The sequence below is a fragment of the Bombus vancouverensis genome, chromosome 9 (assembly GCF_051014615.1).
Source record: "Bombus vancouverensis nearcticus chromosome 9, iyBomVanc1_principal, whole genome shotgun sequence".
NCBI classification, from domain to species: domain Eukaryota; kingdom Metazoa; phylum Arthropoda; class Insecta; order Hymenoptera; family Apidae; genus Bombus; species Bombus vancouverensis.
The window spans coordinates 4,658,609-4,678,763 of record NC_134919.1 but is presented as its reverse complement, the minus strand read 5'-3'; positions in this window follow the sequence as shown (position 1 = coordinate 4,678,763).

Here is a 20,155-nt window from a genome sequence, read left to right as displayed (position 1 = left end):
CATGGTATAACGTTATATGGTATGACGTTATAACGTATTACGTTATGTGGTATAACGTTATATGGTATGACGTTATAACGCATTACGTTATATGGTATATCGTTATAACGTATTACGTTATATGGTATTACGTTATAACGTATTACGTTATATGGTATAACGTTATAACGTATTACGTTATATGGTATAACGTTATAACGTATTACGTTATATGGTATAACGTTATGACGTATTACGTTATATGGTATAACGTTATAACGTATTACGTTATATGGTATATCGTTATAACGTATTACGTTATATGGTATAACGTTATATGGTATGCCGTTATAACGTATTATGTTATATGGTATAACGTTATAATGTATTACGTTATATGGTATAACGATATATGGTATGACGTTATGACGTATTACGTTATGTGGTATAACGTTATAACGTATTACGTTATATGGTATAACGTTATAACGTATTACGTTATATGGTATAACGTTATGACGTATTACGTTATATGGTATAACGTTATAGCGTATTACGTTATATGGTATAACCTTATATACTATGACGTTATAGCGTATTACGTTACATGGTATAACGTTATATGGTATGACGTTATAACGTATTACGTTATGTGGTATAACGTTATATGGTATGACGTTATAACGCATTACGTTATATGGTATATCGTTATAACGTATTACGTTATATGGTATTACGTTATAACGTATTACGTTATATGGTATAACGTTATAACGTATTACGTTATATGGTATAACGTTATATGGTATGCCGTTATAACGTATTATGTTATATGGTATAACGTTATAATGTATTACGTTATATGGTATAACGATATATGGTATGACGTTATGACGTATTACGTTATGTGGTATAACGTTATAACGTATAACGTTATATGGTATAACGTTATGACGTATTACGTTATATGGTATAACGTTATAGCGTATTACGTTATATGGTATAACCTTATATACTATGACGTTATAGCGTATTACGTTACATGGTATAACGTTATATGGTATGACGTTATAACGTATTACGTTATGTGGTATAACGTTATATGGTATGACGTTATAACGCATTACGTTATATGGTATATCGTTATAACGTATTGCGTTATATGGTATTACGTTATAACGTATTACGTTATATGGTATAACGTTATAACGTATTACGTTATATGGTATAACGTTATAACGTATTACGTTATATGGTATATCGTTATAACGTATTACGTTATATGGTATATCGTTATAACGTATTACGTTATATGGTATAACGTTATATGGTATGACGTTTTGACGTATTACGTTATGTGGTATAACGTTATAACGTATTACGTTATATGGTATAACGTTATAACGTATTACGTTATATGCTATAACGTTATAACGTATTACGTTATATGGTATAACGTTATAACGTATTACGTTATATGGGATAACGTTATGACGTATTACGTTATATGGTATATCGTTATAACGTATTACGTTGTATGGTATAACGTTATAATGTATTACGTTATATGGTATAACGATATATGGTATGACGTTATGACGTATTACGTTATATGGTATATCGTTATAACGTATTACGTTATGTGGTATAACGTTATAACGTATTACGTTATATGGTATAACGTTATAACGTATTACGTTATATGGTATAACGTTATAAAGTATTACGTTATATGGTATAACGTTATAACGTATTACGTTATATGGGATAACGTTATGACGTATTACGTTATATGGTATATCGTTATAACGTATTACGTTGTATGGTATAACGTTATAATGTATTACGTTATATGGTATAACGATATATGGTATGACGTTATGACGTATTACGTTATATGGTATATCGTTATAACGTATTACGTTATGTGGTATAACGTTATAATGTATTACGTTATATGGTATAACGATATATGGTATGACGTTATGACGTATTACGTTATATGCTATAACGTTATAACGTATTACGTTATATGGTATAACGTTATAACGTATTACGTTATATGGGATAACGTTATGACGTATTACGTTATATGGTATATCGTTATAACGTATTACGTTGTATGGTATAACGTTATAATGTATTACGTTATATGGTATAACGATATATGGTATGACGTTATGACGTATTACGTTATATGGTATATCGTTATAACGTATTACGTTATGTGGTATAACGTTATAACGTATTACGTTATATGGTATGACGTTATAACGTATTACGTTATGTGGTATAACGTTATATGGTATGACGTTATAACGCATTACGTTATATGGTATATCGTTATAACGTATTACGTTATATGGTATTACGTTATAACGTATTACGTTATATGGTATAACGTTATAACGTATTACGTTATATGGTATAACGTTATATGGTATGCCGTTATAACGTATTATGTTATATGGTATAACGTTATAATGTATTACGTTATATGGTATAACGATATATGGTATGACGTTATGACGTATTACGTTATGTGGTATAACGTTATAACGTATTACGTTATATGGTATAACGTTATAACGTATAACGTTATATGGTATAACGTTATGACGTATTACGTTATATGGTATAACGTTATAGCGTATTACGTTATATGGTATAACCTTATATACTATGACGTTATAGCGTATTACGTTACATGGTATAACGTTATATGGTATGACGTTATAACGTATTATGTTATGTGGTATAACGTTATATGGTATGACGTTATAACGCATTACGTTATATGGTATATCGTTATAACGTATTACGTTATATGGTATTACGTTATAACTTATTACGTTATATGGTATAACGTTATAACGTATTACGTTATATGGTATAACGTTATAACGTATTACGTTATATGGTATAACGTTATGACGTATTACGTTATATGGTATAACGTTATAACGTATTACGTTATATGGTATATCGTTATAACGTATTACGTTATATGGTATAACGTTATATGGTATGCCGTTATAACGTATTATGTTATATGGTATAACGTTATAATGTATTACGTTATATGGTATAACGATATATGGTATGACGTTATGACGTATTACGTTATGTGGTATAACGTTATAACGTATTACGTTATATGGTATAACGTTATAACGTATAACGTTATATGGTATAACGTTATGACGTATTACGTTATATGGTATAACGTTATAGCGTATTACGTTATATGGTATAACCTTATATACTATGACGTCATAATGTATTACGTTACATGGTATAACGTTATATGGTATGTCGTTATAACGTATTACGTTATATGGTATGACGTTATAACGTATTACGTTATATGGTATGACGTTATAACGTATTACCTTATATGGTATAACGTTGTATCGTATTACGTTATATGGTATTACGTTATATGGTATAACGTTATAGCGTATTACGTTATATGGTATAACGTTATAATGTATTACGTTATATGGTATAACGTTATGACGTATTACGTTATATGGTATAACGTTATAGCGTATTACGTTATATGGTATAACCTTATATACTATGACGTTATAACGTATCACGTTACATGGTATAACGTTATATGGTATGTCGTTATAACGTATTACGTTATATGGTATGACGTTATAACGTATTACGTTATATGGTATAACGTTATAACGTATTACGTTATATGGTATAACGTTATATGGTATGCCGTTATAACGTATTACGCTATATGGTATAACGTTATAATGTATTACGTTATATGGTATAACGATATATGGTATGACGTTATGACGTATTACGTTATGTGGTATAACGTTATAGCGTATTACGTTATATGGTATAACCTTATATACTATGACGTTATAATGTATTACGTTACATGGTATAACGTTATATGGTATGTCGTTATAACGTATTACGTTATATGGTATGACGTTATAACGTATTACGGTATATGGTATGACGTTATAACGTATTACCTTATATGGTATAACGTTGTATCGTATTACGTTATATGGTATTACGTTATATGGTATAACGTTATAACGTATTACGTTATATGGTATAACGTTATAATGTATTACGTTATATGGTATAACGTTATGACGTATTACGTTATATGGTATAACGTTATAGCGTATTACGTTATATGGTATAACCTTATATACTATGACGTTATAACGTATCACGTTACATGGTATAACGTTATATGGTATGTCGTTATAACGTATTACGTTATATGGTATGACGTTATAACGTATTACGTTATATGGTATAACGTTATAACGTATTACGTTATATGGTATAACGTTATATGGTATGCCGTTATAACGTATTACGCTATATGGTATAACGTTATAATGTATTACGTTATATGGTATAACGATATATGGTATGACGTTATGACGTATTACGTTATGTGGTATAACGTTATAACGTATTACGTTATATGGTATAACGTTATAACGTATTACGTTATATGGTATAACGTTATAACGTATTACGTTATATGGTATAACGTTATAACGTATTACGTTATATGTGATAACGTTATGACTTATTACGTTATATGGTATAACGTTATAGCGTATTACGTTATATGGTATAACCTTATATACTATGACGTTATAACGTATTACGTTGTATGGTATAACGTTATAATGTATTACGTTATGTGGTATAACGTTATAACGAATTACGTTATATGGTATAACGTTATGACGTATTACGTTATATGGTATAACGTTATAACGTATTACGTTATATGGTATAACGTTATAACGTATTACGTTATATGGTATATCGTTATAACGTATTACGTTATATGGTATATCGTTATAACGTATTACGTTATATGGTATAACGTTATATGGTATGACGTGATAACGTATTACGTTATATGGTATGACGTTATAACGTATTACGTTATGTGGTATAGCCTTATATACTATGACGTTATAACGTATTACGTTGTATGGTATAACGTTATAATGTATTACGTTATATGGTATAACGATATATGGTATGACGTTATGACGTATTACGTTATATGGTATATCGTTATAACGTATTACGTTATGTGGTATAACGTTATAACGTATTACGTTATATGGTATAACGTTATAACGTATTACGTTATATGGTATAACGTTATAACGTATTACGTTATATGGTATAACGTTATGACGTATTACGTTATATGGTATAACGTTATAGCGTATTACGTTATATGGTATAACCTTATATACTATGACGTTATAGCGTATTACGTTACATGGTATAACGTTATATGGTATGACGTTATAACGTATTACGTTATGTGGTATAACGTTATATGGTATGACGTTATAACGCATTACGTTATATGGTATATCGTTATAACGTATTACGTTATATGGTATTACGTTATAACGTATTACGTTATATGGTATAACGTTATAACGTATTACGTTATATGGTATAACGTTATATGGTATGCCGTTATAACGTATTATGTTATATGGTATAACGTTATAATGTATTACGTTATATGGTATAACGATATATGGTATGACGTTATGACGTATTACGTTATGTGGTATAACGTTATAACGTATTACGTTATATGGTATAACGTTATAACGTATAACGTTATATGGTATAACGTTATGACGTATTACGTTATATGGTATAACGTTATAGCGTATTACGTTATATGGTATAACCTTATATACTATGACGTTATAGCGTATTACTTTACATGGTATAACGTTATATGGTATGACGTTATAACGTATTACGTTATGTGGTATAACGTTATATGGTATGACGTTATAACGCATTACGTTATATGGTATATCGTTATAACGTATTACGTTATATGGTATTACGTTATAACGTATTACGTTATATGGTATAACGTTATAACGTATTACGTTATATGGTATAACGTTATGACGTATTACGTTATATGGTATAACGTTATGACGTATTACGTTATATGATATAACGTTATAACGTATTACGTTATATGGTATATCGTTATAACGTATTACGTTATATGGTATAACGTTATATGGTATGCCGTTATAACGTATTATGTTATATGGTATAATGTTATAATGTATTACGTTATATGGTATAACGATATATGGTATGACGTTATGACGTATTACGTTATGTGGTATAACGTTATAACGTATTACGTTATATGGTATAACGTTATAACGTATAACGTTATATGGTATAACGTTATGACGTATTACGTTATATGGTATAACGTTATAGCGTATTACGTTATATGGTATAACCTTATATACTATGACGTCATAATGTATTACGTTACATGGTATAACGTTATATGGTATGTCGTTATAACGTATTACGTTATATGGTATGACGTTATAACGTATTACGTTATATGGTATGACGTTATAACGTATTACCTTATATGGTATAACGTTGTATCGTATTACGTTATATGGTATTACGTTATATGGTATAACGTTATAGCGTATTACGTTATATGGTATAACGTTATAATGTATTACGTTATATGGTATAACGTTATGACGTATTACGTTATATGGTATAACGTTATAGCGTATTACGTTATATGGTATAACCTTATATACTATGACGTTATAACGTATCACGTTACATGGTATAACGTTATATGGTATGTCGCTATAACGTATTACGTTATATGGTATGACGTTATAACGTATTACGTTATATGGTATAACGTTATAACGTATTACGTTATATGGTATAACGTTATATGGTATGCCGTTATAACGTATTACGCTATATGGTATAACGTTATAATGTATTACGTTATATGGTATAACGATATATGGTATGACGTTATGACGTATTACGTTATGTGGTATAACGTTATAACGTATTACGTTATATGGTATAACGTTATAACGTATTAGGTTATATGGTATAACGTTATAACGTATTACGTTATATGGTATAACGTTATAACGTATTACGTTATATGGGATAACGTTATGACGTATTACGTTATATGGTATAACGTTATAGCGTATTACGTTATATGGTATAACCTTATATACTATGACGTTATAACGTATTACGTTGTATGGTATAACGTTATAATGTATTACGTTATATGGTATAACGATATATGGTATGACGTTATGACGTATTACGTTATATGGTATAACGTTATAACGTATTACGTTATATGGTATGACGTTATAACGTATTACGTTATATGGTATAACGTTATAACATATTACGTTATGTGGTATAACGTTATAACGTATTACGTTATATGGTATAACGTTATGACGTATTACGTTATATGGTATAACGTTATAGCGTATTACGTTATATGGTATGACGCTATAACGTATTACGTTATATGGTATGACGTTATAACGTATTACGTTATATGGCATAACGTTATATAGTATGAGGTTATAACGTATTACGTTATATGGTATAACGTCATAACGTATTACGTTATATGGTATAACGTTATATGGTATGCCGTTATAACGTATTACGTTGTATGGTATAACGTTATAATGTATTACGTTTTATGGTATAACGATATATGGTATGACGTTATGACGTATTACGTTATATGGTATAACGTTATAACGCATTGCGTTATATGGTATAACGTTATAACGTATTGCGTTATATGGTATAACGTTATAACGTATTACGTTACATGGTATAACGTTATAACGTATTACGTTACATGGTATATCGTTATAACGTATTACGTTATATGGTATATCGTTATAGCGTATTACGTTATATGGTATAACGTTATATGGTATGACGTGATAACGTATTACGTTATATGGTATGACGTTATAACGTATTACGTTATGTGGTATAACGTTATAACGTATTACGTTATATGGTATTACGTTATATGGTATAACGTTATAGCGTATTACGTTATATGGTATAACGTTATAATGTATTACGTTATATGGTATAACGTTATGACGTATTACGTTATATGGTATAACGTTATAGCGTATTACGTTATATGGTATAACCTTATATACTATGACGTTATAACGTATCACGTTACATGGTATAACGTTATATGGTATGTCGTTATAACGTATTACGTTATATGGTATGACGTTATAACGTATTACGTTATATGGTATAACGTTATAACGTATTACGTTATATGGTATAACGTTATATGGTATGCCGTTATAACGTATTACGCTATATGGTATAACGTTATAATGTATTACGTTATATGGTATAACGATATATGGTATGACGCTATGACGTATTACGTTATGTCGTATAACGTTATAACGTATTACGTTATATGGTACAACGTTATAACGTATTACGTTATATGGTATAACGTTATAACGTATTACGTTATATGGTATAACGTTATAACGTATTACGTTATATGGGATAACGTTATGACGTATTACGTTATATGGTATAACGTTATAGCGTATTACGTTATATGGTATAACCTTATATACTATGACGTTATAACGTATTACGTTGTATGGTATAACGTTATAATGTATTACGTTATATGGTATAACGATATAACATATTACGTTATGTGGTATAACGTTATAACGTATTACGTTATATGGTATAACGTTATGACGTATTACGTTATATGGTATAACGTTATAGCGTATTACGTTATATGGTATGACGCTATAACGTATTACGTTATATGGTATGACGTTATAACGTATTACGTTATATGGCATAACGTTATATAGTATGAAGTTATAACGTATTACGTTATATGGTATAACGTCATAACGTATTACGTTATATGGTATAACGTTATATGGTATGCCGTTATAACGTATTACGTTGTATGGTATAACGTTATAATGTATTACGTTTTATGGTATAACGATATATGGTATGACGTTATGACGTATTACGTTATATGGTATAACGTCATAACGTATTACGTTATATGGTATAACGTTATATGGTATGCCGTTATAACGTATTACGTTGTATGGTATAACGTTATAATGTATTACGTTTTATGGTATAACGATATATGGTATGACGTTATGACGTATTACGTTATATGGTATAACGTTATAACGTATTGCGTTATATGGTATAACGTTATAACGTATTGCGTTATATGGTATAACGTTATAACGTATTACGTTACATGGTATAACGTTATAACGTATTACGTTTCATGGTATATCGTTATAACGTATTACGTTATATGGTATATCGTTATAGCGTATTACGTTATATGGTATAACGTTATATGGTATGACGTGATAACGTATTACGTTATATGGTATGACGTTATAACGTATTACGTTATGTGGTATAACGTTATAACGTATTACGTTATATGGTATAACGTTATAACGTATTACGTTATATGGTATGACGCTATAACGTATTACGTTATATGGTATGACGTTATAACGTATTACGTTATATGGCATAACGTTATATAGTATGAGGTTATAACGTATTACGTTATATGGTATAACGTCATAACGTATTACGTTATATGGTATAACGTTATATGGTATGCCGTTATAACGTATTACGTTGTATGGTATAACGTTATAATGTATTACGTTTTATGGTATAACGATATATGGTATGACGTTATGACGTATTACGTTATATGGTATAACGTTATAACGTATTGCGTTATATGGTATAACGTTATAACGTATTGCGTTATATGGTATAACGTTATAACGTATTACGTTACATGGTATAACGTTATAACGTATTACGTTTCATGGTATATCGTTATAACGTATTACGTTATATGGTATATCGTTATAGCGTATTACGTTATATGGTATAACGTTATATGGTATGACGTGATAACGTATTACGTTATATGGTATGACGTTATAACGTATTACGTTATGTGGTATAACGTTATAACGTATTACGTTATATGGTATAACGTTATAACGTATTACGTTATATGGTATAACGTTATAACGTATTACGTTATATGGTATTACGTTATATGGTATAACGTTATAGCGTATTACGTTATATGGTATAACGTTATAATGTATTACGTTATATGGTATAACGTTATGACGTATTACGTTATATGGTATAACGTTATAGCGTATTACGTTATATGGTATAACCTTATATACTATGACGTTATAACGTATCACGTTACATGGTATAACGTTATATGGTATGTCGTTATAACGTATTACGTTATATGGTATGACGTTATAACGTATTACGTTATATGGTATAACGTTATAACGTATTACGTTATATGGTATAACGTTATATGGTATGCCGTTATAACGTATTACGCTATATGGTATAACGTTATAATGTATTACGTTATATGGTATAACGATATATGGTATGACGCTATGACGTATTACGTTATGTGGTATAACGTTATAACGTATTACGTTATATGGTACAACGTTATAACGTATTACGTTATATGGTATAACGTTATAACGTATTACGTTATATGGTATAACGTTATAACGTATTACGTTATATGGGATAACGTTATGACGTATTACGTTATATGGTATAACGTTATAGCGTATTACGTTATATGGTATAACCTTATATACTATGACGTTATAACGTATTACGTTGTATGGTATAACGTTATAATGTATTACGTTATATGGTATAACGATATAACATATTACGTTATGTGGTATAACGTTATAACGTATTACGTTATATGGTATAACGTTATGACGTATTACGTTATATGGTATAACGTTATAGCGTATTACGTTATATGGTATGACGCTATAACGTATTACGTTATATGGTATGACGTTATAACGTATTACGTTATATGGCATAACGTTATATAGTATGAGGTTATAACGTATTACGTTATATGGTATAACGTCATAACGTATTACGTTATATGGTATAACGTTATATGGTATGCCGTTATAACGTATTACGTTGTATGGTATAACGTTATAATGTATTACGTTTTATGGTATAACGATATATGGTATGACGTTATGACGTATTACGTTATATGGTATAACGTCATAACGTATTACGTTATATGGTATAACGTTATATGGTATGCCGTTATAACGTATTACGTTGTATGGTATAACGTTATAATGTATTACGTTTTATGGTATAACGATATATGGTATGACGTTATGACGTATTACGTTATATGGTATAACGTTATAACGTATTGCGTTATATGGTATAACGTTATAACGTATTGCGTTATATGGTATAACGTTATAACGTATTACGTTACATGGTATAACGTTATAACGTATTACGTTTCATGGTATATCGTTATAACGTATTACGTTATATGGTATATCGTTATAGCGTATTACGTTATATGGTATAACGTTATATGGTATGACGTGATAACGTATTACGTTATATGGTATGACGTTATAACGTATTACGTTATGTGGTATAACGTTATAACGTATTACGTTATATGGTATAACGTTATAACGTATTACGTTATATGGTATGACGCTATAACGTATTACGTTATATGGTATGACGTTATAACGTATTACGTTATATGGCATAACGTTATATAGTATGAGGTTATAACGTATTACGTTATATGGTATAACGTCATAACGTATTACGTTATATGGTATAACGTTATATGGTATGCCGTTATAACGTATTACGTTGTATGGTATAACGTTATAATGTATTACGTTTTATGGTATAACGATATATGGTATGACGTTATGACGTATTACGTTATATGGTATAACGTTATAACGTATTGCGTTATATGGTATAACGTTATAACGTATTGCGTTATATGGTATAACGTTATAACGTATTACGTTACATGGTATAACGTTATAACGTATTACGTTTCATGGTATATCGTTATAACGTATTACGTTATATGGTATATCGTTATAGCGTATTACGTTATATGGTATAACGTTATATGGTATGACGTGATAACGTATTACGTTATATGGTATGACGTTATAACGTATTACGTTATGTGGTATAACGTTATAACGTATTACGTTATATGGTATAACGTTATAACGTATTACGTTATATGGTATAACGTTATAACGTATTACGTTATATGGTATAACGTCATGACGTATTACGTTATATGGTATAACGTTATAGCGTATTACGTTATATGGTATAACCTTATATACTATGACGTTATAGCGTATTACGTTATATGGTATAACGTTATATGGTATGACGTTATAACGTATTACGTTATATGGTATAACGTTATAGCGTATTACGTTATATGGTATGACGCTATAACGTATTACGTTATATGGTATGACGTTATAACGTATTACGTTATATGGTATAACGTTATAGCGTATTACGTTATATGGTATGACGCTATAACGTATTACGTTATATGGTATGACGTTATAACGTATTACGTTATATGGTATAACGTTATAGCGTATTACGTTATATGGTATGACGCTATAACGTATTACGTTATATGGTATAACGTTATAGCGTATTACGTTATATGGTATAACCTTATATACTATGACGTTATAGCGTATTACGTTATATGGTATAACGTTATATGGTATGACGTTATGACGTATTACGTTATATGGTATAACGTCATAACGTATTACGTTATATGGTATAACGTTATATGGTATGCCGTTATAACGTATTACGTTGTATGGTATAACGTTATAATGTATTACGTTTTATGGTATAACGATATATGGTATGACGTTATGACGTATTACGTTATATGGTATAACGTTATAACGTATTGCGTTATATGGTATAACGTTATAACGTATTGCGTTATATGGTATAACGTTATAACGTATTACGTTACATGGTATAACGTTATAACGTATTACGTTTCATGGTATATCGTTATAACGTATTACGTTATATGGTATATCGTTATAGCGTATTACGTTATATGGTATAACGTTATATGGTATGACGTGATAACGTATTACGTTATATGGTATGACGTTATAACGTATTACGTTATGTGGTATAACGTTATAACGTATTACGTTATATGGTATAACGTTATAACGTATTACGTTATGTGGTATAACGTTATAACGTATTACGTTATATGGTATAACGTTATAACGTATTACGTTATATGGTATAACGTTATAACGTATTACGTTATATGGTATAACGTCATGACGTATTACGTTATATGGTATAACGTTATAGCGTATTACGTTATATGGTATAACCTTATATACTATGACGTTATAGCGTATTACGTTATATGGTATAACGTTATATGGTATGACGTTATAACGTATTACGTTATGTGGTATAACGTTATAGCGTATTACGTTATATGGTATAACCTTATATACTATGACGTTATAGCGTATTACGTTATATGGTATAACGTTATATGGTATGACGTTATGACGTATTACGTTATATGGTATAACGTTATAATGTATTACGTTATATGGTATAACGATATAACATATTACGTTATGTGGTATAACGTCATAACGTATTACGTTATATGGTATAACGTTATATGGTATGCCGTTATAACGTATTACGTTGTATGGTATAACGTTATAATGTATTACGTTTTATGGTATAACGATATATGGTATGACGTTATGACGTATTACGTTATATGGTATAACGTTATAACGTATTGCGTTATATGGTATAACGTTATAACGTATTGCGTTATATGGTATAACGTTATAACGTATTACGTTACATGGTATAACGTTATAACGTATTACGTTTCATGGTATATCGTTATAACGTATTACGTTATATGGTATATCGTTATAGCGTATTACGTTATATGGTATAACGTTATATGGTATGACGTGATAACGTATTACGTTATATGGTATGACGTTATAACGTATTACGTTATGTGGTATAACGTTATAACGTATTACGTTATATGGTATAACGTTATAACGTATTACGTTATGTGGTATAACGTTATAACGTATTACGTTATATGGTATAACGTTATAACGTATTACGTTATATGGTATAACGTTATAACGTATTACGTTATATGGTATAACGTCATGACGTATTACGTTATATGGTATAACGTTATAGCGTATTACGTTATATGGTATAACCTTATATACTATGACGTTATAGCGTATTACGTTATATGGTATAACGTTATATGGTATGACGTTATAACGTATTACGTTATGTGGTATAACGTTATAGCGTATTACGTTATATGGTATAACCTTATATACTATGACGTTATAGCGTATTACGTTATATGGTATAACCTTATATACTATGACGTTATAACGTATTACGTTGTATGGTATAACGTTATAATGTATTACGTTATATGGTATAACGATATAACATATTACGTTATGTGGTATAACGTTATAACGTATTACGTTATATGGTATAACGTTATGACGTATTACGTTATATGGTATAACGTTATAGCGTATTACGTTATATGGTATGACGCTATAACGTATTACGTTATATGGTATGACGTTATAACGTATTACGTTATATGGCATAACGTTATATAGTATGAGGTTATAACGTATTACGTTATATGGTATAACGTCATAACGTATTACGTTATATGGTATAACGTTATATGGTATGCCGTTATAACGTATTACGTTGTATGGTATAACGTTATAATGTATTACGTTTTATGGTATAACGATATATGGTATGACGTTATGACGTATTACGTTATATGGTATAACGTCATAACGTATTACGTTATATGGTATAACGTTATATGGTATGCCGTTATAACGTATTACGTTGTATGGTATAACGTTATAATGTATTACGTTTTATGGTATAACGATATATGGTATGACGTTATGACGTATTACGTTATATGGTATAACGTTATAACGTATTGCGTTATATGGTATAACGTTATAACGTATTGCGTTATATGGTATAACGTTATAACGTATTACGTTACATGGTATAACGTTATAACGTATTACGTTTCATGGTATATCGTTATAACGTATTACGTTATATGGTATATCGTTATAGCGTATTACGTTATATGGTATAACGTTATATGGTATGACGTGATAACGTATTACGTTATATGGTATGACGTTATAACGTATTACGTTATGTGGTATAACGTTATAACGTATTACGTTATATGGTATAACGTTATAACGTATTACGTTATATGGTATGACGCTATAACGTATTACGTTATATGGTATGACGTTATAACGTATTACGTTATATGGCATAACGTTATATAGTATGAGGTTATAACGTATTACGTTATATGGTATAACGTCATAACGTATTACGTTATATGGTATAACGTTATATGGTATGCCGTTATAACGTATTACGTTGTATGGTATAACGTTATAATGTATTACGTTTTATGGTATAACGATATATGGTATGACGTTATGACGTATTACGTTATATGGTATAACGTTATAACGTATTGCGTTATATGGTATAACGTTATAACGTATTGCGTTATATGGTATAACGTTATAACGTATTACGTTACATGGTATAACGTTATAACGTATTACGTTTCATGGTATATCGTTATAACGTATTACGTTATATGGTATATCGTTATAGCGTATTACGTTATATGGTATAACGTTATATGGTATGACGTGATAACGTATTACGTTATATGGTATGACGTTATAACGTATTACGTTATGTGGTATAACGTTATAACGTATTACGTTATATGGTATAACGTTATAACGTATTACGTTATATGGTATAACGTTATAACGTATTACGTTATATGGTATTACGTTATATGGTATAACGTTATAGCGTATTACGTTATATGGTATAACGTTATAATGTATTACGTTATATGGTATAACGTTATGACGTATTACGTTATATGGTATAACGTTATAGCGTATTACGTTATATGGTATAACCTTATATACTATGACGTTATAACGTATCACGTTACATGGTATAACGTTATATGGTATGTCGTTATAACGTATTACGTTATATGGTATGACGTTATAACGTATTACGTTATATGGTATAACGTTATAACGTATTACGTTATATGGTATAACGTTATATGGTATGCCGTTATAACGTATTACGCTATATGGTATAACGTTATAATGTATTACGTTATATGGTATAACGATATATGGTATGACGCTATGACGTATTACGTTATGTGGTATAACGTTATAACGTATTACGTTATATGGTACAACGTTATAACGTATTACGTTATATGGTATAACGTTATAACGTATTACGTTATATGGTATAACGTTATAACGTATTACGTTATATGGGATAACGTTATGACGTATTACGTTATATGGTATAACGTTATAGCGTATTACGTTATATGGTATAACCTTATATACTATGACGTTATAACGTATTACGTTGTATGGTATAACGTTATAATGTATTACGTTATATGGTATAACGATATAACATATTACGTTATGTGGTATAACGTTATAACGTATTACGTTATATGGTATAACGTTATGACGTATTACGTTATATGGTATAACGTTATAGCGTATTACGTTATATGGTATGACGCTATAACGTATTACGTTATATGGTATGACGTTATAACGTATTACGTTATATGGCATAACGTTATATAGTATGAGGTTATAACGTATTACGTTATATGGTATAACGTCATAACGTATTACGTTATATGGTATAACGTTATATGGTATGCCGTTATAACGTATTACGTTGTATGGTATAACGTTATAATGTATTACGTTTTATGGTATAACGATATATGGTATGACGTTATGACGTATTACGTTATATGGTATAACGTCATAACGTATTACGTTATATGGTATAACGTTATATGGTATGCCGTTATAACGTATTACGTTGTATGGTATAACGTTATAATGTATTACGTTTTATGGTATAACGATATATGGTATGACGTTATGACGTATTACGTTATATGGTATAACGTTATAACGTATTGCGTTATATGGTATAACGTTATAACGTATTGCGTTATATGGTATAACGTTATAACGTATTACGTTACATGGTATAACGTTATAACGTATTACGTTTCATGGTATATCGTTATAACGTATTACGTTATATGGTATATCGTTATAGCGTATTACGTTATATGGTATAACGTTATATGGTATGACGTGATAACGTATTACGTTATATGGTATGACGTTATAACGTATTACGTTATGTGGTATAACGTTATAACGTATTACGTTATATGGTATAACGTTATAACGTATTACGTTATATGGTATGACGCTATAACGTATTACGTTATATGGTATGACGTTATAACGTATTACGTTATATGGCATAACGTTATATAGTATGAGGTTATAACGTATTACGTTATATGGTATAACGTCATAACGTATTACGTTATATGGTATAACGTTATATGGTATGCCGTTATAACGTATTACGTTGTATGGTATAACGTTATAATGTATTACGTTTTATGGTATAACGATATATGGTATGACGTTATGACGTATTACGTTATATGGTATAACGTTATAACGTATTGCGTTATATGGTATAACGTTATAACGTATTGCGTTATATGGTATAACGTTATAACGTATTACGTTACATGGTATAACGTTATAACGTATTACGTTTCATGGTATATCGTTATAACGTATTACGTTATATGGTATATCGTTATAGCGTATTACGTTATATGGTATAACGTTATATGGTATGACGTGATAACGTATTACGTTATATGGTATGACGTTATAACGTATTACGTTATGTGGTATAACGTTATAACGTATTACGTTATATGGTATAACGTTATAACGTATTACGTTATATGGTATAACGTTATAACGTATTACGTTATATGGTATAACGTCATGACGTATTACGTTATATGGTATAACGTTATAGCGTATTACGTTATATGGTATAACCTTATATACTATGACGTTATAGCGTATTACGTTATATGGTATAACGTTATATGGTATGACGTTATAACGTATTACGTTATATGGTATAACGTTATAGCGTATTACGTTATATGGTATGACGCTATAACGTATTACGTTATATGGTATGACGTTATAACGTATTACGTTATATGGTATAACGTTATAGCGTATTACGTTATATGGTATGACGCTATAACGTATTACGTTATATGGTATGACGTTATAACGTATTACGTTATATGGTATAACGTTATAGCGTATTACGTTATATGGTATGACGCTATAACGTATTACGTTATATGGTATAACGTTATAGCGTATTACGTTATATGGTATAACCTTATATACTATGACGTTATAGCGTATTACGTTATATGGTATAACGTTATATGGTATGACGTTATGACGTATTACGTTATATGGTATAACGTCATAACGTATTACGTTATATGGTATAACGTTATATGGTATGCCGTTATAACGTATTACGTTGTATGGTATAACGTTATAATGTATTACGTTTTATGGTATAACGATATATGGTATGACGTTATGACGTATTACGTTATATGGTATAACGTTATAACGTATTGCGTTATATGGTATAACGTTATAACGTATTGCGTTATATGGTATAACGTTATAACGTATTACGTTACATGGTATAACGTTATAACGTATTACGTTTCATGGTATATCGTTATAACGTATTACGTTATATGGTATATCGTTATAGCGTATTACGTTATATGGTATAACGTTATATGGTATGACGTGATAACGTATTACGTTATATGGTATGACGTTATAACGTATTACGTTATGTGGTATAACGTTATAACGTATTACGTTATATGGTATAACGTTATAACGTATTACGTTATGTGGTATATCGTTATAACGTATTACGTTATATGGTATAACGTTATAACGTATTACGTTATATGGTATAACGTTATAACGTATTACGTTATATGGTATAACGTCATGACGTATTACGTTATATGGTATAACGTTATAGCGTATTACGTTATATGGTATAACCTTATATACTATGACGTTATAGCGTATTACGTTATATGGTATAACGTTATATGGTATGACGTTATAACGTATTACGTTATGTGGTATAACGTTATAGCGTATTACGTTATATGGTATAACCTTATATACTATGACGTTATAGCGTATTACGTTATATGGTATAACGTTATATGGTATGACGTTATGACGTATTACGTTATATGGTATAACGTCATAACGTATTACGTTATATGGTATAACGTTATATGGTATGCCGTTATAACGTATTACGTTGTATGGTATAACGTTATAATGTATTACGTTATATGGTATAACGTTATAACGTATAACGTTATATGGTATAACGTTATGACGTATTACGTTATATGGTATGACGTTATAACGTATTACGTTATGTGGTATAACGTTATATGGTATGACGTTATAACGCATTACGTTATATGGTATATCGTTATAACGTATTACGTTATATGGTATTACGTTATAACGTATTACGTTATATGGTATTACGTTATAACGTTATAACGTATTACGTTATATGGTATATCGTTATAACGTATTACGTTATATGGTATAACGTTATATGGTATGCCGTTATAACGTATTATGTTATATGGTATAACGTTATAATGTATTACGTTATATGGTATAACGATATATGGTATGACGTTATGACGTATTACGTTATGTGGTATAACGTTATAACGTATTACGTTATATGGTATAACGTTATAACGTATAACGTTATATGGTATAACGTTATGACGTATTACGTTATATGGTATGACGTTATAGCGTATTACGTTATATGGTATAACCTTATATACTATGACGTCATAATGTATTACGTTACATGGTATAACGTTATATGGTATGTCGTTATAGCGTATTACGTTATATGGTATGACGTTATAACGTATTACGTTATATGGTATGACGTTATAACGTATTACCTTATATGGTATAACGTTGTATCGCATTACGTTATATGGTATTACGTTATATGGTATAACGTTATAACGTATTACGTTATATGTTATAACGTTATAATGTATTACGTTATATGGTATAACGTTATGACGTATTACGTTATATGGTATAACGTTATAGCGTATTACGTTATATGGTATAACCTTATA